Genomic DNA, 22,952 nt, shown 5'->3' on the forward strand with positions numbered 1-22,952 from the left:
CATGTAAACAGACCGGCGTCATCTGATGACGCCGGTTCCTCTCCTCCCCTCCTGTGTACCGATCGGTACACAGTGAGCGGGGAGGGGGATGGATGGATGTCTGCAGCGCTGTGGGCTGTATGTGTAGTGCCCACAGCGCTGCACAGAGACATCCAGCCATCCATCCATCCATGCTCAGCCATCCCTCACTACTATGCAATGCTGTGCAATACTTTGCAATACCCCCACAATACTCTGCAATGCTGTGCAATACTCTGCAATGCCCCCACAATACTCTGCAATGCTGTGCAATACTCTGCAATACCCCCACAATACTCTGCAATACCCCCACAATACTCTGCAATGCTGTGCAATACTCTGCAATGCCCCCACAATACTCTGCAATGCCCCCACAATACTCTGCAATGCTGTGCAATACTCTGCAATACCCCCACAATACTCTGCAATGCTGTGCAATACTCTGCAATACCCCCACAATACTCTGAAATGCTGTGCAATACTCTTCAATGCCCCCACAATACTCTGCAATGCTGTGCAATACTCTGCAATGCCCCCACAATACTCTGCAATGCCCCCACAATACTCTGCAATGCCCCCACCATACTCTGCAATGCCCCCGCCATACTCTGCCATGCCCCCGCCATACTCTGCCATGCCCCCGCCATACTCTGCCATGCCCCCGCCATACTCTGCCATGCCCCCGCCATACTCTGCCATACCCCGCCATACTCTGCCATACCCCGCCATACTCCGCAATACCCCGCCATACTCCGCCATACCCCGCCATACTCTGGCATACCCCGCCATACTCCGCCATACCCCGCCATACCCCGCAATACCCCGCCATACTCTGCAATACCCCGCCCCCGCCATACTCCGCAATACCCCGCCATACCCTGCCATGCTGAGCCATGCTCAGCTGTACTCGCCCTCTGTATGTGGCCAGGCTGTTGAAGTCTCACACATGTGGTATTGCCGTACTCAGGAGGAGCAGGAGATTCTATTTTGGGGTGTCATTTTTGGTATGTACATGTTATGTGGTAGAAATATTGTATAAATGGACAACTTTGTGTTAAAAAAAAAAAAAGCGTTTTAACCACTTCCCGCCCGCCGGCCATCATACAACATCCTTGACTTTGTGCGGGGATATCTGAATGATGGTTGCAGCTACAGGCATCATTCAGATATCAGCTTTTTCAGCCAGCGATTCCCTACACCATGAGAATGATCATAGCAGCTGTTCCACTGCTTGATCATTCTTACGGGAGGCGAGAGGGGATGTCCCCCCCCTCCCGTGCTTCTACCGACTCACCGCTACGATCGAAGCCAGGATCGTTTTTTTTTTTTTTATTTCAGGCTTCCCAGCCTAGAGGTGAGATGTGGGGTCTTATTGACCCCATATCTCACTGTAAAGAGGACCTGTCATGCCATATTCCTATTACAAGGATGTTTATATTCCTTGTAATAGGAATAAAAGTGGTTAAAAAATTTTTTTTGGGGAAAAAAGCATCAAACTAAAATAAATAAAGTAAAATGAACAATAAAAAAAAAAAAAATTTTTTAAAGCGCCCCTGTCCCTGTGTGCTCGCATGCAGAAGCGAACGCATACGTAAGTCCCTCCCACATATGAAAATGGTGTTCAAACCACACATGTGAGGTATCGCTGCGATCGGTAGAGCGAGAGCAATAATTTTGGCCCTAGACCTCCTCTGTAACTCAAAACATGTAACCAGTAAAAAATTTTAAAGCGTCGCCTATGGGGATTTTTGAGTAGCAAAGTTTGGCGCCATTCCACAAGCGCGTGCAATTTTGAAAGGTGACATGTTGGGTATCTATTTACTCGGCGTAACTTCATCTTTCACATTATGCAAAAACATTAGGCTAACTTTACTGTTTTGGTTTTTGTAAAGCACAAAACAGTTTTTTTCCAAAAAAAACGCGTTAAAAAAATTGCTGCGCAAATACCGTGCGAGATAAAAAGTTGCAATGACCGCCATTGTATTCTCTAGGGTCTTTGCTAAAAAAACATATATAATGTTTTGGGGTTCTATGTAATTTTCTAGCTAATAAATGATGATTTTTACATGTAGGAGAGAAATGTCAGAATTGGCCTGGGTGCTCCAGAACGCCTGAAGATGCTCCCCTGCATGTTGGGCCTCTGTATGTGGCCACGCTGTGTAAAAGTCTCACACATGTGGTATCACCATACTCGGGAGTAATAGCAGAATGTGTTTTGGGGTGTAATCTGTGGTATGCATATGCAGTGTGTGAAATAATAACCTGCTAATATGACAATTTTGTGGGAAAAAAAAAAAAGTAAAAAAAAAACCTTGATTTTGCAAAGAATTGTGGGAAAAAATGACAACTTCAAAAAACTCACCATGCATCTTTCTAAATACCTTGGAATGTCTTCTTTCCAAAAAGGGGTCATTTGGGGGGTATTTGTACTTTTCTGGCATGTTAGGGTCTCAAGAAATTAGATAGGCCGTCAGTACTTCAGGTGTGATCAATTTTCAGATATTCGCACCATAGCTTTTGGACTCTATAACTTTCACAAAGACCAAATAATATCCACCGATTTGGGTTAATTTTACCAAAGATATGTAGCGGTATAAATTTTGGCCAAAATATATGAAGAAAAATTACTAATTTGCAAAATATTATAACAGAAATGAAGAAAAATGTATTTTTTTACAGATTTTTCGGTCTTTTTTCTTTTACGGCGCAAAAAATAAAGAACCCAGCGGTGATTAAATACCACCAAAAGAAAGCTCCATTTGTGTGAAAAAAAGGACAAAAATTTCATATAGATACAGTGTTGCATGACTGAGTAATTGTCATTCAAAATGTGAGAGCACCAAAAGCTGAAAATTGGTCTGGTTAGGAAGGGGGTTTAAGTGCCCAGTTGTCAAGTGGTTAAAGAATATGTAAACCCAACATTTCATATTCCTGATATGTGCCTACTGTACCATGTACATGTACAAAAAAGTATCCTGTTCTCTTCGTATAGCTTCCTCTGTGTGAAATTCCTGGTGTTTCTGTCAGTGCCTTTGTTTTCCTAATAAAAACTGATCACACTAAGCAGGAGAGCACACTGTGGTCCATTCTCTAGCTATGCTGGGAACTCCAATGATCAGACTTATCCTGACACCTCCCCTGCACCGCACAGCCTTTCACTGGGAAAATAAGTTTGCTGCTGTTTCTCCTCTCCCAGCTCTTATGTAGCTGAGAACAAAGGGAATGTTATCACTTATAAAAAAGGGGGAAAAGGTATTTATATATATTTTTTATATCTATAGGCAAATGTTTTGCCTTTCAGTTTTATTTTAAACTGAATGGTTTGTTTTACAAGGTGAGGGTTTACAATCACTTTAAGCAGTGCCCCAATTGTATATATTTTCAGAGCATAGCCCCAATCTCAAAAGTATTATAGTACAGCACCAGTCTTGTGTACCTCTAAAGTAGGGGTCAAATCGTTTGTGACTCTAGAGCAGCCCACCAATCTTGCATGTCTTTAAAGCAGTGCCAAATCTTGCATATCTTTAGAGCAGCAGTGCTCCAACCTTGCTTATATATAGATTAGTGCATCTTACATATCTACATATCTATAGATAAGTGCCCCAATCTTACACATCCATAGAGCAGTACAATTCTGTTGTGTAACCATTTATTTACCCTTAGCTTGATTCCATAAATAGCTACATCTACCTTAAATTAACAATATATCTGAAAAGAGAACAGCTGTCCAATACCTATTCCCTGTCCTCCATAAAGCAGTGACAGTGACAGAGATAGATAGATAGATAGATAGATAGATAGATAGATAGATAGATAGATAGATAGATAGATAGATAGATAGATAGATAGATAGATAGATAGATAGATAGATAGATAGATAGATAGATAGATAGATAGATAGATAGATAGATAGATAGATAGATAGAATTTAGGGTTTTGGCAAAAGTCCTACCTTTAAAGCAAGTCAAAACAAGTTTTGTAGTGGTTAGATTTTCACACTGCAGTTCAAAGAACTTGAATATCTTTACCAGGATTCCAGCCAATAGTTGGACATTCCTTGTTATTTATTATTTACTTACTACTTTTATATGACAGAAACATTTTATCAGTTCCTGCACCAAAGGATCTTATGCACGCCCTACTACATTCATAAAAACACACATTTAAACAATCTCTGGCTAATTTTCTCATACGCCTGTTGACCAACCAGTATAGTTTGGGTTGTTGGTGCAGACTAGAGCACCCGGTACTTCATAAATTATCATTACTAATAAAATAGTTCAGACCAACCCACCCTGGATTTTTTGATGTTAGATTTTGTTTTCTCTTAGTTACAGAATATATGCTATTTTTCTGTGACTGGTGTGCTCTGTAATTTTTTTTTATATTAATGATCAAATTGGCATACTTTGGAATGATGTATGATATATTTCTTTGGTCTTGTAAATGTCAGCACACAGCTTATGCCTCTTTTTTTTTATAATTAACTTATTTACGTATCTGCATAATATGTACACCTAATGTAAAGATGTCTGACATAAATAAATGAAAAGTATCACCGTTTAAAAAATTGCCGCAATGAAACTATACTATTAATACTGCAGACAGAATAAAATGTGTACTGTGAAATATTAGCTGTAAAACAATATTTTAGTTTTCCTTGTCCTCAGGGCTGGAGAAAATTACATGTCAATCTATATTTCTAAACATCATCTTATCCTTCCAGGTAAGCCTTTCACCTAAATTCTAAAAACTTTAGCTATGACCTTAAACCGAGTAAGTGTCCCAAACTGACATTTATAAATCCGTGGCGGATTTTTTTTTAACTAAAAAAATTATCGAAGTTTATGGACAGGATTAGGATAAATGTAAAGTAATTAATTTAAATTAAGATCTCACTCTTATCAGATGCTTGTATTTGTGCCTGAATAAAAACATTGTGGACTGAAATCAGTAAAAAAAACCTGTCACTCAACAAAAAATAGAATATCAGTAACAGAATGTTCCTGATCCAAGCGCTTATAGATAAAGACTAAAATTGGTCATGCACATTCAGCTGCTGTTTTAAATTCAGTCAAAATAAAAAAAATATGCAAAAAAGATAAGGTAATCGTTCAAGCATTAACAGTGCTCTCTCAGTGGTGAACGCACCATGTGCTAAAATAGTTCAATATGCATTAAACAAAAAGTTCATAGGGATAGATGTCCTGAGTCTCACCGCGTGCAGGTTTCCAGGAAGCAGTGAGAGAACACAGGCTGTCTGCACAGCAACACAGCATTATATTGATTCAATGCCAGTTTTAAATTTTAATCTTGTAAGCATATTTTATCTTGGGGGAAGTTGCAAATAAAATGAAACAGGATTGCGCTATGTAGTGTGTTCTTTTGTTTTGCATGGTATACCACTGCGCTATCTTATGAGGAGTCTTCACTTGGAATGAGCGGTTGCCAATTAAGGAGATTGGAGTTATAAGGCTTTTTTTATTCGTGCTTGTGGTGAGTTTATTACCATAGGGAAGAGAAGAGCACATGGTGTAACGGTGACGGAATACAAAGATTTCATCTATTCTACTATCACCTCTGAGTAGATGCATGTTACTCCATTTACCTTATGAACTTTATGATTTATGAATATTGAAACAAGTTTGGATTGTGCTCATTTCACTCCTTAGTTGGGGTGTGATACACCTTTTTGTTTAATGCATTTTAAACTATTTTAGCACACAGTGCATTCAGCACCGAGATGTTATTGCTTGAACAATTACCATATCTTTTTTGCATATTTTTATATTTTGACTGAATTTATAACAGCAGCTGAATGTGCATGACCAATTTTAGTCTTTATCTATGAGCGTTGGGATCAGGAACATTCTGTGACTGATATTCTACTTTTTTTTTAAGTGTCGAGTGGCAGTTTTTTACTGTTTTCAGTCCACAATGTTTATTTTCACGCACAAATACAAGCATCTGATAAGAGTGAGAACTTAATTTACATTAATTACTTTGCATTTATCCTAATCCTGTCCATAAACTTAGATTTTTTTTAATTACTTTCAGTCAGCTTTCAATCACAAATATTTGTTGTTTTCAAATGACCAATCAAGTCATCAGTCAAGAGAATTGGGATAGAAATCTGCTGGACAGTGCATTTTAAAGTTGGGTTGAGGTGTTTTCAATGAATTTCCACCCCATTATTGATCTTTGATCATTCTTTAACTGTAAACTAGAAAACAAGGAGGAAAGATGATTTCATACCAACTAATTACCTAGAGCAGTGATGGTGAACCTTGGCACCCCAGATGTTTTGGAACTACATTTCCCATGATGCTCTTGCACTCTACAGTGTAGTTGAGCATCATGGGAAATGTAGTTTCAAAACATCTGGGGTGCCAAGGTTCGCCATCACTGACCTAGAGCAGTGTTTCTCAACTCCAGTCCTCAAGGCGCACCAACAGGTCATGTTTTCAGGATTTCCCTCAGATGAAACAGCTGTGGTAATTACTAAGGCAGTGAAACTGATCAAATCACTTGTGCAAAATAATGGTAAGCCTGAAAACATGACCTGTTGGGGCGCTGTGAGGACTGGAGTTGAGAAACACTGACCTAGAGTATGACCAATATGAGCAAATAGGAATTGATTAAATACCTATAGATATGGTAGCTAATCAAACTGAGCCTCACATAAAGGATATGTTTAGCTACAACTCCTTTACTCTTTTTAAGTAAATTTTCCATGTGGTTATCAATATTAACCAGGTGTATACAACGCTAATCTGGCTGTATTAGTAAGTGGGTGAGGCTCAGTGCCATGTGTGGGGAAATGAGATCTCTTGCTTTGGATGTAATAAAAGAAGACTTTTGGATTTTGGAGATATTTTTGGGTGTGTGATGGAGAACATGGTGAAGGAGCAAAGACAACAAATTAGGCTCCATACAAAACATTTATTTAAATGAAAGCCTGAAGGTCAGCAATCCAAGTACAGAAAAGTATATAAATTCAAAAAAGTAAGGCCAACGGCCTGTCATTGCAGTGTATGGGCTCAGCAGTCATTGCTAGCCACATACAGTTGTCAATCCCAGCAGCAGGAATCAGTATATTCCTGCCATGGGGACTCAGTGTGGTAAAACACACGTGTGAATTGTGTCTAAATGACAGAGAATTGCACAGCAGGTGGAAAGGTTCATTGGATAAGGTTCAGTTGAGTTTCTTTGCCCACCCCAGACTCAAAATGCATCTGTGACAGTAGGCAATACACAAAAAAGCCCCCTTATTCATTATAATTCTATGTGTGTAATGGCTGTTCCAGAAACCAGCACAAAAGTAGGGTGGAGCTTCTGCCCCACGATCGCTTTGTTTTTGCTATATGCTTAAAAAGCAATACCCATAGGAGATACTGTACATGTGAAACACATCTGATGGTTATCATATGTAAACAAATAAGCAATGTGTTACATTTATCTGGTTGGTAGTAGTAAATTACCCTTAAGCTGGCCATACATGGATCAAAATTTGGCCGTTTCAGCAGGGATGGGCTGAATTTCCGTCCGTGTATGGGCAGGCTGGTTGTACATAAGTTGATCTTTTGATTGACTTGTGTACAACCAGACTGTCTGTTTTTCCAAAACATTTATAGCTGGCAACACTGATCATTGTATTCTGATGGCAGGGAAGGCTTCCCACTGTCACAATACAGTGGGAGGATTCACCCATCCCCATGGAAAGTGTGGATGGCAGACTTGGATCATTTTTTTTGTTCAACTTACTTGTTTCACTACTCATGTATACAGTTTCTTCATTGCTAAAGAGTGTTTGGAGCATACCCTAGCATCTATATCCAGATGATTAACTCAGTCACCTTAATCCCAAACGCTATGAAATGTGTCAAGGCAGATGTTGATGGACAATAAACATCTGCTGTGACAGATTCCATGGTGACTGGGTTAAGGTGACTGAGTTACCTATGTGACTATAAATGCTAGGTATGTTTCTGACACTGAAATTGAACTGAAGAAGCTGCTTGTATGAGCAGCAAAACATCCTCAATCCTATATAATTCAGTTCAGTGTGACTCATTACTACTGGCTTTACCATGACCTGGATGTCTGAGAACCTTCATAGACTTACTGTAACTTAAAATTGTTTGCTTACAAGAAAGCCCGGGGCAGCACAGTGGTGTAGTGGATAGCACTTTCGCCTAGCAGTAAGAAGGGTCCCAACCATGACACTACCTGCCTGGAGTTTGCATGTTCTCCCTGTGCCTGTGTGGGTTTCCTCTGGGTTCTCCAGTTTATTTTATTTTTTATTTTATTTCAGGTACTTATATAGCGCCGTCAATTTACGCAGCGCTTTTTACATATACATTGTACATTCACATCAGTCCCTACCCTCAAGGGGCTTACAATCTAAGGTTCCTAACCCACATTCATACATACTAGGGACCATTTAGACAGGATCCAATTAACCTACCTAACCTACCATGTCTTTGGAGTGTGGGAGGAAACCGGAGTACTCGGAGGAAACCCACGCAGGCACAGGGAGAACATGCAAACTCCAAGCAGGTAGTGTCGTGGTTGGGTTTTGAACCAGTGACCCTTCTTACTGCTAGGCGAGAGTGCTACCACTACACCACTATGCCGCCCACACTCCAAAGACATGCTGGTAGGTTAATTGAATCCTGTCTAAATTGTCTCTAGAATGTATGAATGTGAGTTAGGGACCTTAGATTGTAAGCTCCTTGAGGGTAGGGACTGATGTGAATGTACAATGTATATGTAAAGCGCTGTGTAAATTGATGGTGCTATATAAGTACCTGAAATAAATACCCCAAATAACCCCTAAATAATGGAGGAAGATTAAATAGTTATAATGTTAGTCTGAAACAGGTATAGAATATTTCTGCCAAATAGCATAGCCAAAATAAAAAGCATGGTCAGATAAATAGGGTTTCTGATATGTTGTGTTGAAATAGTTTTTTAAGATTTATTATAAATGAATGTAAACAATTAACCACAATTTTGTAGCATTGAGGTTGATTTACTAAAAGCAAATCCACTTTGCACTACAAGTGCACTGCATGTGCACTTGGAAGTGCACTTGGAAGTGCAGTCCCTTTAGATCTGAGGGGAAGATCTGAAATAAGGGGAAGCTCTGCTGATTTTATCATTCAATCATGTACAAGTAAAAATGCTGTTTTTTATTTTCCTTGCATGTCCCCCTCAGATCTACAGCGACTGCACTTCCAAGTGCACTTCCAAGTGCACATGCAGTGCACTTGTAGTGCAAAGTGGATTTGCCTTTAGTAAATAAACCCCATTGTGTTTATAGCAAAGATTTTCATGCATCACAATTTTGTATCTACTGCTGCTGAAAATATTTTTTGACCAAATACACCAGTTATATAGTATAAAGCTGCAACACCAAAGGGCTGCAAGTTGTCACTTGCTGCTTTGAAAAAGACAAAGAAGGGGTTAGCAACAGCAAGTACCTTGTCAAGCAAATCTATAGTACTTTTAGTAAGTAAGTTGGAGCAGAAATTTAGACAGGATGCTGTTGGTGAATGTTGTATGCATGTTTAAAATGCATGACACAGTGAGGCTGATTTTAAAGGAGTAGAGGAAGGTAAAGCTAACCGTTTAAATGTGAAATAAAAAAAATGCTACTGCCACAAAATAACAGATCTTGAGTAGTATTTGTAAACAAATAGACCAGAAATCCTGGGTTAAGTCATTGAACAAATATGGTCATCATCATATCTGGTCAATGATGTCACCCAGGATCCTTGACTGGTTTGTTTAGAAACATGTGTAACTCAAGAATAAAAAAAAATGAATTTAGCTCAACTGCCTCCTCGCTTGACCAAACAAAGAACTCTCACAGCCCACCATACATCTCAATAAGGCAAAAAGTTTAATGGTATGAAAAAGTTATGTTTTGAAACATAAGACAGTTGGGGGTCTGTCATTTAGCAGTGGTGGTGATCATCTGGTGACACGTTGACTTGTGGCTGGACATCATGATGCTGAATCAACATCACTTGACGATGTGATTGACTATGAATTTACAACATGAGGACAAGGTGCCTTGCAGGAGGGGACTTATTGGAGTCTGACAACCTTCATCCTGATGATCTTGCTCTTCTGCACTACCACTGCAAAATGACAGATCCCCAACAAAATTGGTCAGGGAACCTGGGTGATGTTATTGAACAATTATGCTGATGTCCCTTAACATCCTTAACAAATTCCATGCAAAAGAATAAACAACGTAAGTACATTGTCAATCAAGTCATCCAGTGGTGTGAATCCAGTGTCAACCATAATGACCCACTACCAGACAATGTTGTCCTGCCTCCACGGTCTCCCTATTATCTTTCCCTCTGTAAACACTCACATCTCTTTTGGAAGACATAATGTGCAAATGAGGCCCTTGTCCCTCCTACATAGGGACAAGGTGACTAGAGGGCGGAGGCTTGGCCACCCCCCCTTTCAAAGTAACCTTCTAGTGTGGAAAGGCATGTGGCCTGGTATGGTTCACAAAGGGGAGTGCATGTTCACTTCCCTCCCTTTCCTGGCCACTCATGCTGCAGGCCTGAATAAGGACTTGATATGAATTTAAAGGGAAACCATCTGATTCTTTTTAAAGGGAGAAAAAACATCATGAGGTCCCTCTTAAAATTCATACCAGGCCCTTATCCTGGTATGCAGGCTGGATGGCCAGAAAAGGGAGGACAGAGAGCATGTGCCCCCCCTTCCCCCTTCCTGAAACAAACCAGGCCACATGCCTTTCAACCCCCATTGCAAGGCATGTTCTACCTGTGTTGAGGGGACAAGGGCCTTATCCACACATCTGATCCCAAAGGAATATGGGAGTTTGTGAGGGGAAATGATCTGAATCTAGAAGACCACTTTATAATAAGGGGGTTCCCTGATATCCTCCCCCTAGGGGAATGAGTACAGGGTACGTGAGCTGTATCTGATATTGTTGCAGTTTGTAACGTGCACTGTGAGAAGCTCAATGTGTGCAGTAAAATCAAAGTAATCATTTTCAGTACAGGGGGTTTTTTTAGAAAAAAAGCCCAAAATATTAGGCTTTGTTTACATGTGCGGTAAGGTTTGCCACCTCTCTCAATATGTGATCCATGGTGGATAGCTTCCTGATGACGTGTGTGACATGAAATGCATAGAGGCTGCGTGTCCGCTTCCTATTGACGTTACATCAGGTTCTTTGGTTCTCATCCCCTAACCACGAGTGAAAGAAAAGTTTTTTGTGTTATCATTCATATGCTCTGAAAAATGGCTAAGAAATCATAAATTCTGCCGGGGTATGTAAACTTATGAGCACAACTGTATGCTGCTGGTTGAAAGAAACGCAATACTGCTACAAGGCTTATTTACTTTAAAGTTCTGGTGAGTTTGCATTTCTTATGCACGATTTGTGGTGGAGCACAATTTAAAGGATCTGTTCCTGTATTTTTCTTTGGATCACGGTGATTGGACTTTCTTTGTGAAGATATATTGAGGAATTTTGTTTATACTTTTTTTTTACACACATTTTATATGGATTGATAATGAATTGTTAATACTTTATGTTTTTTACGAATTTGTGACTTATTTTGATTGATTAAGGTTTAATTAATACATGCGTTAACGCCACACCTTTTCACTTAAATTAAAAAAAAAAAATGGTAGTGCAGTGCAGTCCCTGTTGTACCCCTAAAGGAAGCCGAGTTAATAACACTTTTTCCTTAAAAATAACCATCCAAAAGGTTTTAAGTTCACATTTTTTTAGGACATAACACATTTAAAGTCCATTACCTTAATGAGCCCAAATGTGAGCTCAAAATCTAGCCCAGTTTAAACAGCATAGGTAACCACTTCTTGACTCATCGACTTTCTGTCTGATGTTTATCCTGTTCCCTGGAAGAAAGCAGAAATAATATACAGCCTAACTACTCTAACAACTATCAACAAGTTTGCAAGTTCTGCTTGACAGTAACATCTGCCAAGCCGGAGGAGATATTAATCCATATGCAAATGTCTTTTCAAGAATAACTTGTTGGCTCTGGAGCTCAGAGTCCCTAGGTGAACAGTATAGCCATGAGCAACCACTGCCAGCTGCCCTTGGAAACAACAACCTCACAGAAGATTTTCTCTTTGGGGAACTGTACAGCAAAGGGCCTCCTCTGATACTGTATATCAGGAATAAAGGGCCTTCAGCCCATAATCTTTGAAGAAACACATCTTTCTTTCTTTTTTTTTTCAAAACAAGCAGCACTCTAGGTCCAGCTTATCTGTGAGGCTGGGTTCACACTATTGCAAATTGGATGTGGAATCCCCCACATCCAATTCGCATGTGAGGCGCCTGTGACTGACCTTCAATGGAGCCGGTTCAGCTAGCTCCAGGACGGCTGCGGAGCGAATTGCACGGGAGTCCTGTGCGTCTTCTGGTCTGTTTCAGGTCTGAATTCAGCCAAAACTTTGGACTGAAATCGGACCTGAACCGGTGACCAGGGACTCACTTTACCCCTGCTGTAAGCCGCTCTGCACAGGGAAGTGAACCCAGCCTAAAAGTCTGGATCTAGTCTGGAAACGATCCCCGCTACGTCACTTCCGGTCCACGCATACACAGTGCGGACCGGAAGTGACGTAGCGGGGATCGTTTCCACTCTGTTTTTCTACTGTTGTTTGGCGCAACAACTTTTACTTTAATGTAAGCGGTTAATTTTAAATAAAATTCTTTGGTAAAACGTTATTACCCTATTGGAGCCCCCTTTTTTGATTACCTTCTATTTGGAGTCCACCAACCGTAGGGAGGGATCTCTTCCCATAAACGGAACGGATTGTCATCACCAATCGGATCAAAGGGATCACATCTCCAAAGGATTCATACAGGCACATTTATTGTGTCATCAAGGTGAGAGTTCTGGGAGCCCTTAGCAGGGACGTAACATCACGAAAGTCACCAGATCTTCTATCAACGCATGCTCACTATTACCAGTCACATCTTTATGTAATTTATTTGATGTATTAGCACTTCAGTCACGTTTTAATACACGTATGGAATATTACTTATTTATTTATTAGTTGTGTTATACACACTTATTATTTTGAAGATATAATTTTATCACATTTCATTTTAAATAGTTTTGATTTGTGCATTTATATTTATTGTCTACTTATTATAACTACACATTTAGAGGTATTGCGCGGAATCACACGCACAATTGGTTTTTGTTGTGCATTTTTTGAGTTTTTTGTAGTGAGGAGTGTTCACTATTTTTGATTTTGCAGCATTACCCATAACCAGTTATTCATTATTTATACACGGTTTAAAGATAGTAGCGCAGAAGTCCATCCTAGGATCTTTTTACTGTATGGGGTGAATTAAATGCTCTTGTTCAGTCTGTTGGTCTCCATTATATTTTGTTCACTTGAATGTCAGTAGCTACTGTATATTACCTGCATGTATCAGCTCATAAGGTATGTATTTAAAAATGATCACTGAAGTTTTCTTTGAGGCCACGCCATTTTGTTTTTACTCCTGGGTCATTTCAGGCTTTTAGGTGTGATTTCCACATGACAGCCTGATCACTACTGGTAAGTGTTCCCATTGCTGCACCTTTATAGCTGAATTTACTAATGCTACACATATATTGGGCATTTCCTGGTAGAGGATCCAGTTACACAGCTTCAGAAGCTCCTTCCAGATGTGCACATTCCACAATTGCAGATTTTCACGTGTAGTTTCTTTATGATTCAAACCATCTTTCAAAAATCATGATATGACTGGAACTTTTCAGAACTGTATGCCCCCATTCTCTCTTTGTCATACCAATTTTTATTCATACCAAGCATGCTTTAAAACATTACAACATCTGCCATGTATATACCAATGTTTTCCGTATTATTTAAAAGGATACTACAATGTATTCCTTCTACCACTCATCTATATGTATGACACATCTACATAGTCTGCAGGAAAAGAAAAAAGTCTTTACGTGTCACTGTTTTACTGCATATTTCATTTTATGTTGTGTAACTGCTGATGGCTATAACTGTATTTTCCACAATATGTTCAAGATATATATTTTTAGTCACTGGCCACTTTATTAGGTACACCTGTTCAATTGATTGGTAACACAAATTGCTAATCAGCCAATCACATGGAAGCAACTCAATGCATTTAGTCATCTAGACCTAGTGAAGATGACTTGCTGAAGTTCAAACCAAGCATCAGAATAAGGAAGAAAGGGGGATTTAAGTGACTTTGAACGTGGCATAGTTGGTGCCAGAAGGGTTTGTTTGAGTATTTCAAAAACTGCTGATCTACTGGGATTTTCACATACATCAATCTCCAGGGTTTACAGAGAATGGTCCGATAAAGAGAAAATATCCAGTGAGCGACAGTTGTGTGGATGAAAATGCCTTATTGATGTCAGAGGAGAATGGGGAGACTGGTTTCCAATCATAGAAAGGCAACAGTAACTCAAATAACCTCTCGTTACAACCAAAGTATGCAGAATACCATCTCTGAAGAAGAGCACACTGGGTGCCATCAGCTAAGAACAGGAAACTGAGGCTACAATTTGCACAGGCTTACCAAAGTTGGACAATAGAAGATATATATATACACACAGTATATATCATATACAGTATATATTATATACAGTATATCGTTAGTAAATAACAACATACAAATCCATCAAGTGAAATATGTTGGAAGGGATGCCTTGGGGTATTGGGGTTGGCAGTGTGTGCTGAAGCTTGTTGGCTGATTTAAATAGTGCCTCTGAAGACATCATCAGTGTGCAGCTTTTCCTTTCGACTACTGAGCTATGTTTGGAGGAATGACGGACTCTGATACAACACCTGATTCCAGCATATGCAGGCCATGCTTGGAGGGTTGGAGCTGTACATTTTTCTTTGACTCTACAATATGTAAAAGAAAGACATAGGGGTTGATTTACTAAAGGCCAACAGACTGTGCACCTTGGAAAGTGCAATTGCACTCTGCAAGTGCAGTTGCTCCAGAGCTTAGTAAATGAGGTAAAGCTTCACTTTGCAAAGAATACCCAATCACATGCAAGGAAAATAAACAAAACAGCATTTTTGCTTGCACATGATTGGTTGATGAAAGTCAGCAGAGCTTCTGCTCATTTACTAAACTCTGGAGTAACTACTCTTGCCATGTGCAACTGCACTTTCCAAAGTGCACAGTCTTTTTGCCTTTAGTAAGTCAACCCCATACTGTATAAGCAGAAGTGACAATGTCTGACCAAGCTTACTGTGAAAAAAAACACAACAATCAAGAGAAATTATTATGCGACTACAAAGCAATGACTGACTAAGAGAAAGATAGATAAAGAGAAAACAGGATAAAGGAAAGTGATTTAAAAAAAAAGAATTATGAGAAACTCTTATAATGTTACTATATTTGTAATAATATTTATTGTAGGAGCACTGACCCATGCAAGGCAAAGTTTGTTATGGACAGTCACAGCCCCGTGTAAAATGTGTGATCGTGTTTTTTTTTGTGTGGTCCTTAACACTGAAATTCATGGATGTTGCTGTCACCTATGTGTTTTGACAGCTTTTACTTCACCCCTTATTTACTATGGGACGCAAAAATGTCCTATTAGAAAAAAAAAACACAAACTGCATGTTCATATGCTACAGGACTGGGGGAAATGTGCAGCTTTTCAAAATATAACTTTACCTAAAGACTTGTAGACACTACATTGTTTCATTTTATTACCAATGTTCTACTTAAAGAAAGAAAGAAAGACTCAGTTGTGGATCTAATACATACGAACATGGACAAATTTGTCGATACCTTCCATAAAAAAGAAGAATCCACAATTTTCTCTGAAATAACTTGAAAATGACCAGTACTGTAAGCTTAATCCATTATTGTTTATTCCATATTTATTGTAAATCAGGATTTATTTTTGGATTTGACGGAATATTTTGAATAATAAAATGGCATGGACAAAAATGATTGAACCTTTAGAGCCCATTCACACAGGGGCAACACGACTTCCAGCACGACTTTGGGAGGCAACTTGGACACGACTTGAGTATGAATCACAGCACGACTTGTGGCAACTTACAACACAACTTGAAGTCGCCTCCAGGACAGGGAACTTTACAAGTGGCCAATCAGAGCTTATCAGCTGTGTGTGAGAAGGAGGGGCTGGCTGTTTAGTGGAGGAAATTACTTTCTGTTTCCCTTCTGCTTCCTGTAAAGTTGCCTCAGTATGAACAGTGATCAGACTTGGAAGCAACTTCCATTGAAATCAATGGGTACAAGTTGCCTTCAAGTCGGATTGAAGTAGTACAGAAACCTTTTCTGAAGTCGGAGCGACTGCAGTAGTGTGCATTAAGACAGATCCATTCACTTACATTGATTTATTCATGTAGCGCGACTTGAGGCGACTAGGGGCGACTTGGGGCGACTTGAAGTCGGATCCAAAGTTGCCCCTGTGTGAATGGGCTCTTAACCTACTATTTTGATACACAACCTTTAGTGGCAATCAGTGTAAACAAACAGTAGTTTGTGTCATGATCTGAGGACTGGAACACCTGGGACTTAAAAACCCTGGGTCTAGCGGAGCAGTAGGTGTGACTGAGTGGGTGAGCCAGGGTAAGGATCCTGGAAGGTGCAGGGGCAGTGTGACCGCATGCTAACGGGGGTTGTCAGAGTCGCAGGATCTAAGAAGCCACCTGGTCTTCACCAGAGCCACTGGAGGTGTGTATGTTGCACTGCAAGACAGCCCCCAGGTTGCGGTTTCCTAACACACCTGTGCAGACACAATATCAGCAGATAGCACACAGGATGGACTCAAAGTACACACAGGATACAAGGACCAAAGGAAAGACTACAGCAGCTATCAAGGAGAGATACTAGGGGGGAGCTAGGGAATAACGCAGAGAGAGATGAATGAACACACCAAGCAGGAATGAGGGGCAAAGCAAAAAGACAAGAAACAATGCTGTGAAGAGCACCCACAGCAGCAGAAAACAAAGGGATACATGGACAGAAACCAAAGGAAAAACAAGAGCGCAGCAAGAGGGAAAACTCTGAAAAACAGCGACAAAACCAAACAAACACACAGAATATAAGTGTACTGAAGGGACAGAAAACGCCAGAGGAACAGGGAGGTCTGGCTGCAGCGTGGAGGCGTGTTACTCAAACACTTACCCACAGGTGCAAATGCTTACTAATACGTAGGTTCTGGGTGGATTGGCAGGAACCCAAGCAGCTCAGACAGGGGGTAAAACCCAGTGCTGGGTCAATGTACACGGAACCGTGACAGTTTGGCCCACTTTTCTTGATCAAACTTCTCTGTGCTTTCTTCTGACTGCATATTTCAGCTCTGTCTGTTTAATAGGATTCAGATCAGGGCTTATAGGATGCTTTAGAATAGTTTAATGTTTTGTTTTTAGCCTTTCTTGGGTGCCTTTAGGTTTAGGGAAATTATTCTGTTGGAGGATCCATGACCTGTGACCGAGAGAGAGACAAAAACTTGTTATACCTAGTCTTAATATTTCATTGTGCCTTGCACAGATTCAAGGTGCCTTGTTTCAGTTACTGAAAAGCAGTAGTAAAACATAACTGAGTCTCTTCCATGTTTTACAGTAGGTATGGTGTTCTTGGTGCTTAATGTTTCCATCTGTGAACATGGAGCTGTGAATTGCCAGTAGCTGTATTTTGGTCTCAGCTCTCTAATAGGCATCTTTACAAAAGCATTGTGGCTTGTCAATTTAACATTTTATGCAAATTCCAATCTGGCTTTTTAATGTTTTTATTTTACCGGTGGAGTCCTCCTGGGACTTCTTCCTTTGAGCCTTCTGTCACTCAAAAAGTGATGGATAATATACCTTGACCTTTGAGTTCAGCTTGTATCTCTTTAGAAGTTTTCCTTTGGATTTTTCTCTACCATTTGCACTAACCTTTTGTTCAATCTGGGGTCAATTTTCCTCTTGCAGACACATCCAGGGAGTTTGGCTACACTCTTGTTGATTTAAATTCCAGAAATAAAATGTTCTTATTTGCTTTCTTTTATTCTATTAAATATATCATTGAAAGTGTTTTAATGTATCTGTTCAACAAGTGCAAAAAAGTAGCTGGCAATCCAGCCAGAAATCCTGTACTCTCTGTCTCTGGACTGTTATAAGTTTACACTGTATTCTGCTATCTCTGTGTACTACAAAACACCTCACCCTGTTATAGAGAAGAGAGAGTGGTATTGCGCAGTCCCAACTCAGTGTTAATGTAGTCATAACACACTCCCTGTCTTAAGGTGACAACACTGCTCAATACAGTTGTCACCCAAGGACAGGAAGTAAGTTAAATCGTATTACCAGGTTAAAATAATGGAAAACAAGTGTGAAAAAAGAAAACAAATGCAGCCACCACATCTGTGGATGGGTAAGTTGCAACACTATCCATTTTTTGTTCTTGCGTTTAGATACGCTTTAAACTTCTTAATATTATTTGCAGCTGTATTCACAGAAACATTAAGCTGCTTGGAGATAGTCTTAAAGACTTTACCTTTGCTTTGTCTGGTCTATTAGACCAGTGGTCATCAACACTGTGCTCAGGGCCCACTAACAGGCCAGGTTTGCAAGATAACTGAAATACATCACAGGTGATATAATTTGCTGCTCAGTGATTGCAGTATTCTAGTCTGCATCTTCCCAAGGTAATACTTAAAATCTGGCCTGTTAGTTGGCCCTGAGGACAGGGTTGATGACCACTGAGTTAGACAACTGACAGACCAATTCCCTTACAGGTCCACCTTAGTTTAGATTGACATCAGATGGCAGTGGGGAGATTTGAAAGCTGCTATTAGACTGAAGAGCAGCTATGGATCTGCCAACTGCTGTCAATCAACATCATGGTGGACCTGATTGGAAACTATTCTCTCAGGTCCCATCAGGCTCTGTTCACCACAGTACAAAAATAAAACTCCTCAGCCATTTGCCTGTCAGAGAAAAGATTTTTTTTTCTTGAATAAATTTTTTTTTTTTTTACTTGTCAGTTTGTTTAAACTGACATCATATGCAGATCGTAGCTCATTCCTTTGATCTGCAGTTGCATGAAACAAAATAGAAAAAGTAGAAGCAAAAGCATCAATGTTATTTTTAATCTTTCTATCTTGTGCCTGAGCAGTGTTTATAAACACTGCATCAAACAGTACATTTTTGACAGCAGCAGCTTTTACAGCTTTTGTATTTACATAGCATAGCAAAGTATCGTACACCCAGTGTCCATGACTGGTAAATATTGTTTTTTTTTTTCAAATTATATTTATTAAAGGTTAGGACATATAACCACATTCCATATTGTGATAAACATCAGTAGAAAAGGGTTACAAAAGATAATGTTGTACATAAGGCAAACAAGTATGAAAAGGTGTAATACAAACAATGCATCATAATAAGCTTTCTCGTATGGTACATGGGGAGTAAGCAATATGAGGGTTGAATGACTCTCACTGAACAGATGATACTAAAAAACAGGAATTACAACTGCTACACAAAGGATGATCTGGTTAAAGTTGTAAGGATCCGTACCTCTCCTTATACTAAAGGAAGTTAACATAGGCTAAAGTTAAATAAAATTAACATTAAACACAATACGAAAAGGGGGGGGATAAAGAATAGTTGGTCCTCCATAGGGTCACAGGTCCTGTCTAAATAGAGACCGGTTATCCATGCTGCTTACAATTGAGTTAAGCTATGTGCTTCATGAAGTTGTGATCTGAAGTTTGCCCAGGGTGTTTGACAAGCTAGTCTTTGAGATACCATTCAGTGTATTTGAAAGATTGGATTAGTGATTAGTGATAGGAGCACCATCTTGAGGAGAATCTATTAGTTTGAATATAGTTTTGCGACTCCGTAACCAATTTATCTCAATAGAGAAGTTTTGTGAGGTCTTTTTTTTACAGTAGTAATCATTGGTGGGGAAGAGGATGTCCACATTCTTTGTATCTTTTTGCGGGCAGCTAGAAGACATAGGTGAGTCCATTGGGAGATATGGGTTTTGGGTTTGCCTGGTTGCAGTTGGCTGGATTCGTTATGACTGAATAAAAGTAGAATAGGAGTCTTGGCAATGTGGCAGCCAGTGACACTGAAAATATACTATATGATTTGTCCCAGAAAGCTGAGATTGAAATATTGATTTTAACGTCTGGTCCCATATATAGAAATATTATTTTCCCATATTGGCTGCTTATATTTTTTGAGAAAATCAGATTATCATTTGAAAATCAGATTGACTTGTTAGTTATCAGAGTCAGTTTAGGGAAATGTATTTGCATCTGAGTAAGCATTCTTCCATTAACCAGTTATACTTAAAGCGTACTTCCACTTTTACAGGCAAATTGGGATAATCCGTATTTCACACGTGTTACATGTTCCCATTGATATAGCACAACTAAAATATAGAAAAAATGCTGCTTTCATTTTTGATTGCTCTTTCTGAAAACTCTGAATGTTACCCCTGCTATGTAATGGTAAGGAGGGGCAGTTATCTTTAATATAATTAACACAGTTTGTACTGTGCTGGCAGATATTCATTATCAGTTGTAAACTAGATTTCAACCTTGCCTGACAAAGTATTAAAGAAGATTTCCAGTTATGGATTTGTTTGCATATTTACATTGGTCCAGCTTGAATGAATGTAAGTATGCATATTCCATGCTTGGCCCATCTGTGTGGTAGTTGAGAATCACTGTAGTAGCTGCCAATATGTCTGTGATCCTTGCTGTCTTCCCTCCCTGTCCTGTAATATCCTTGACCTTCCTCTCCAGCCCATCCAATCATAGAGTGCTTTGCATTCATTGAAAAAACTGCATACTGTTCTTTTAAAGCATTGACAAGTGATTAATCCAGATGGCCACTGTGCAGTAAAGCAGACGCTGCACCATTAGAATGATGCTTTCACATGAATTATGGGAAGGTATTGCATATGCATACTTAAATTGAGTCAAACTTGAACAATGTAACTATTCAAAATAAGGCAAACCTGGAATTCAGCTTTAAGATCTCAAGCCTTGGATTCTGATTTGTTTGCGGAAAGGAAACAGTCTGTCCCCATTTTGCCTCCCCACGTTCACTTAGATTTTTCTAACAGTAGCTTTTAGTCTGCCCAAAGGCTGGTTCAAAAAAAGTGACTAGAAAGGCAAGAAATATTTTTTGAAAAAATATTTAAGGTATGTAGTATTAATGGGAACACAACAAACATACAAGGGTTTTTCTCAAATTTGAATGGAAAAGAGTAACACAATAAACATATTTTAAAAAGCTAAATAATGCAGTTATGTATTCATTTTTTTTTTTTTCAAATAGTTTTATTAAGCGTAACAAAATTTTACATACAGAAGACAGAGTAAATCTCATCCTTCAAAATTATAGGTATTACATCAAGTTACTGATAGATGGTGTACATCAATGTTAAAAGTTTAAATCGTATTTAGTCAAAAGGCATCACGTATGACTCCTGATAAGAGAACCCATTTTAATGATATGCCATAACCCTGAAGGATATTTATAGACGCTAAAGAGAGGGAAAAAAAAGAAAAAATACAAGGGAAAGAAAAAAAGAGAAATGAATTGTAACATCTGAATTAAAAACGGTCAATCTTGAAGTCTGAACAGGAACCATGGATTCCATTTGGCATTGAATACAGGGATAGAATCATGTAAGGTGTGAAATATTTTCTCTGCTATCATCATACAGTCTATATGTGAAATAACTTGTGCATATGGGACCGAAGATGATTTCCAGTGTAATGCAATGGCCCAAAGCATGGCTATACAAATTGAGTGGATTAATCTCATCAGGGGTTTGGGATATCAGGGATGATCTGAAATAGGACACAGTGGTGGAAAGTGAGGGCAATAGAAGTCCCAGCTAAGTTGTCAATCAATTTTAATACCTCCTTCCAGGTAGGTTGTACAGTTATGTATTCATTAACCACTTGCCCTCCAGAAGGTTTACCCCCCTTCATAACCAGCCATTTTTTGCCATATGGCTCTGCATTACTTTAACTTACAATTGCACAGTCGTGCAACTGTGTCCTTTTTTCCCCACAAATAGAGCTTTCTTTTGGGGGTATTTGATCACCTCTGTGGTTTTTATTTTTTGCGCTATAAACAAAAAAAGACCAAGCAATTTTGAAAAAAAAAAGTGTTACTTTCTGCTATAAACACATCCAATAAATGGAAAAAAAACAAATTCCTTCATTAATTTAGGCCAATATGTATTCTGCTACATATTTTTGATAAAAACAAATCTCAATAAGCGTATATTGATTGATTTACGCAAAATTTATAGCGTCTACAAATTATGGGATAGATTTATGTAATTTTTATTTATTTTTTTTTATTAGTAATGGTGGTGATCAGTGACTTATAGCGGGACTGCAACATTGTGGTGGACAAATCGTGACACTTAGTGACACTTTTTAGGGACCAGTGGCACTAATACAGTGATCAGTGCTAAAAAATATGCACTGTCACTGTACTAATGACAGTGACAGGGAAGGGGTTAACATTAGGGGTGATCAAAGGGTTAAATGTGTTCCTAGGAGGTGCTTACTAACTGTGTGGGGGTGCTTGTACTGTGGGGAGGCAGAGACCCGTGTTCCTGCTTAGCAGAAACACAGAATCACAGCCTTCCCTTGTCACAGAACGGCAATCTGCCTTGCTTACATAGGCAGATCGCCGTTCTGCCTGTCTCCCAAATGATCGGCGGGTCCTGACAGACATTGTGACCGCTGGACATGCTTATTGGCTTCTGTTGTATCCAATCACAGAGGGGGTCGCCAGAAGCATGTGTTCGCGACTCAGACCCGGAAGTGCAGAATCACCTACAGGTACGTGATTCTGCACAGGGGAGCCTCTTTGCCACCATACAGTATACGGTT

The 22,952-nt window shown here is 39.4% G+C and overlaps 1 protein-coding gene across 1 annotated transcript in view; it reads left to right on the forward strand.

The window, feature by feature from the left end:
- ADAMTS19 (ADAM metallopeptidase with thrombospondin type 1 motif 19) overlaps window positions 1-22,952 on the forward strand; it is a 520,219-nt gene that overhangs the window by 100,554 nt on the left and 396,713 nt on the right. The window lies entirely within an intron of this gene.

Source organism: Aquarana catesbeiana, linkage group LG01 (genome assembly GCF_042186555.1).
Source record: "Aquarana catesbeiana isolate 2022-GZ linkage group LG01, ASM4218655v1, whole genome shotgun sequence".
NCBI classification, from domain to species: Eukaryota; Metazoa; Chordata; class Amphibia; order Anura; family Ranidae; genus Aquarana; species Aquarana catesbeiana.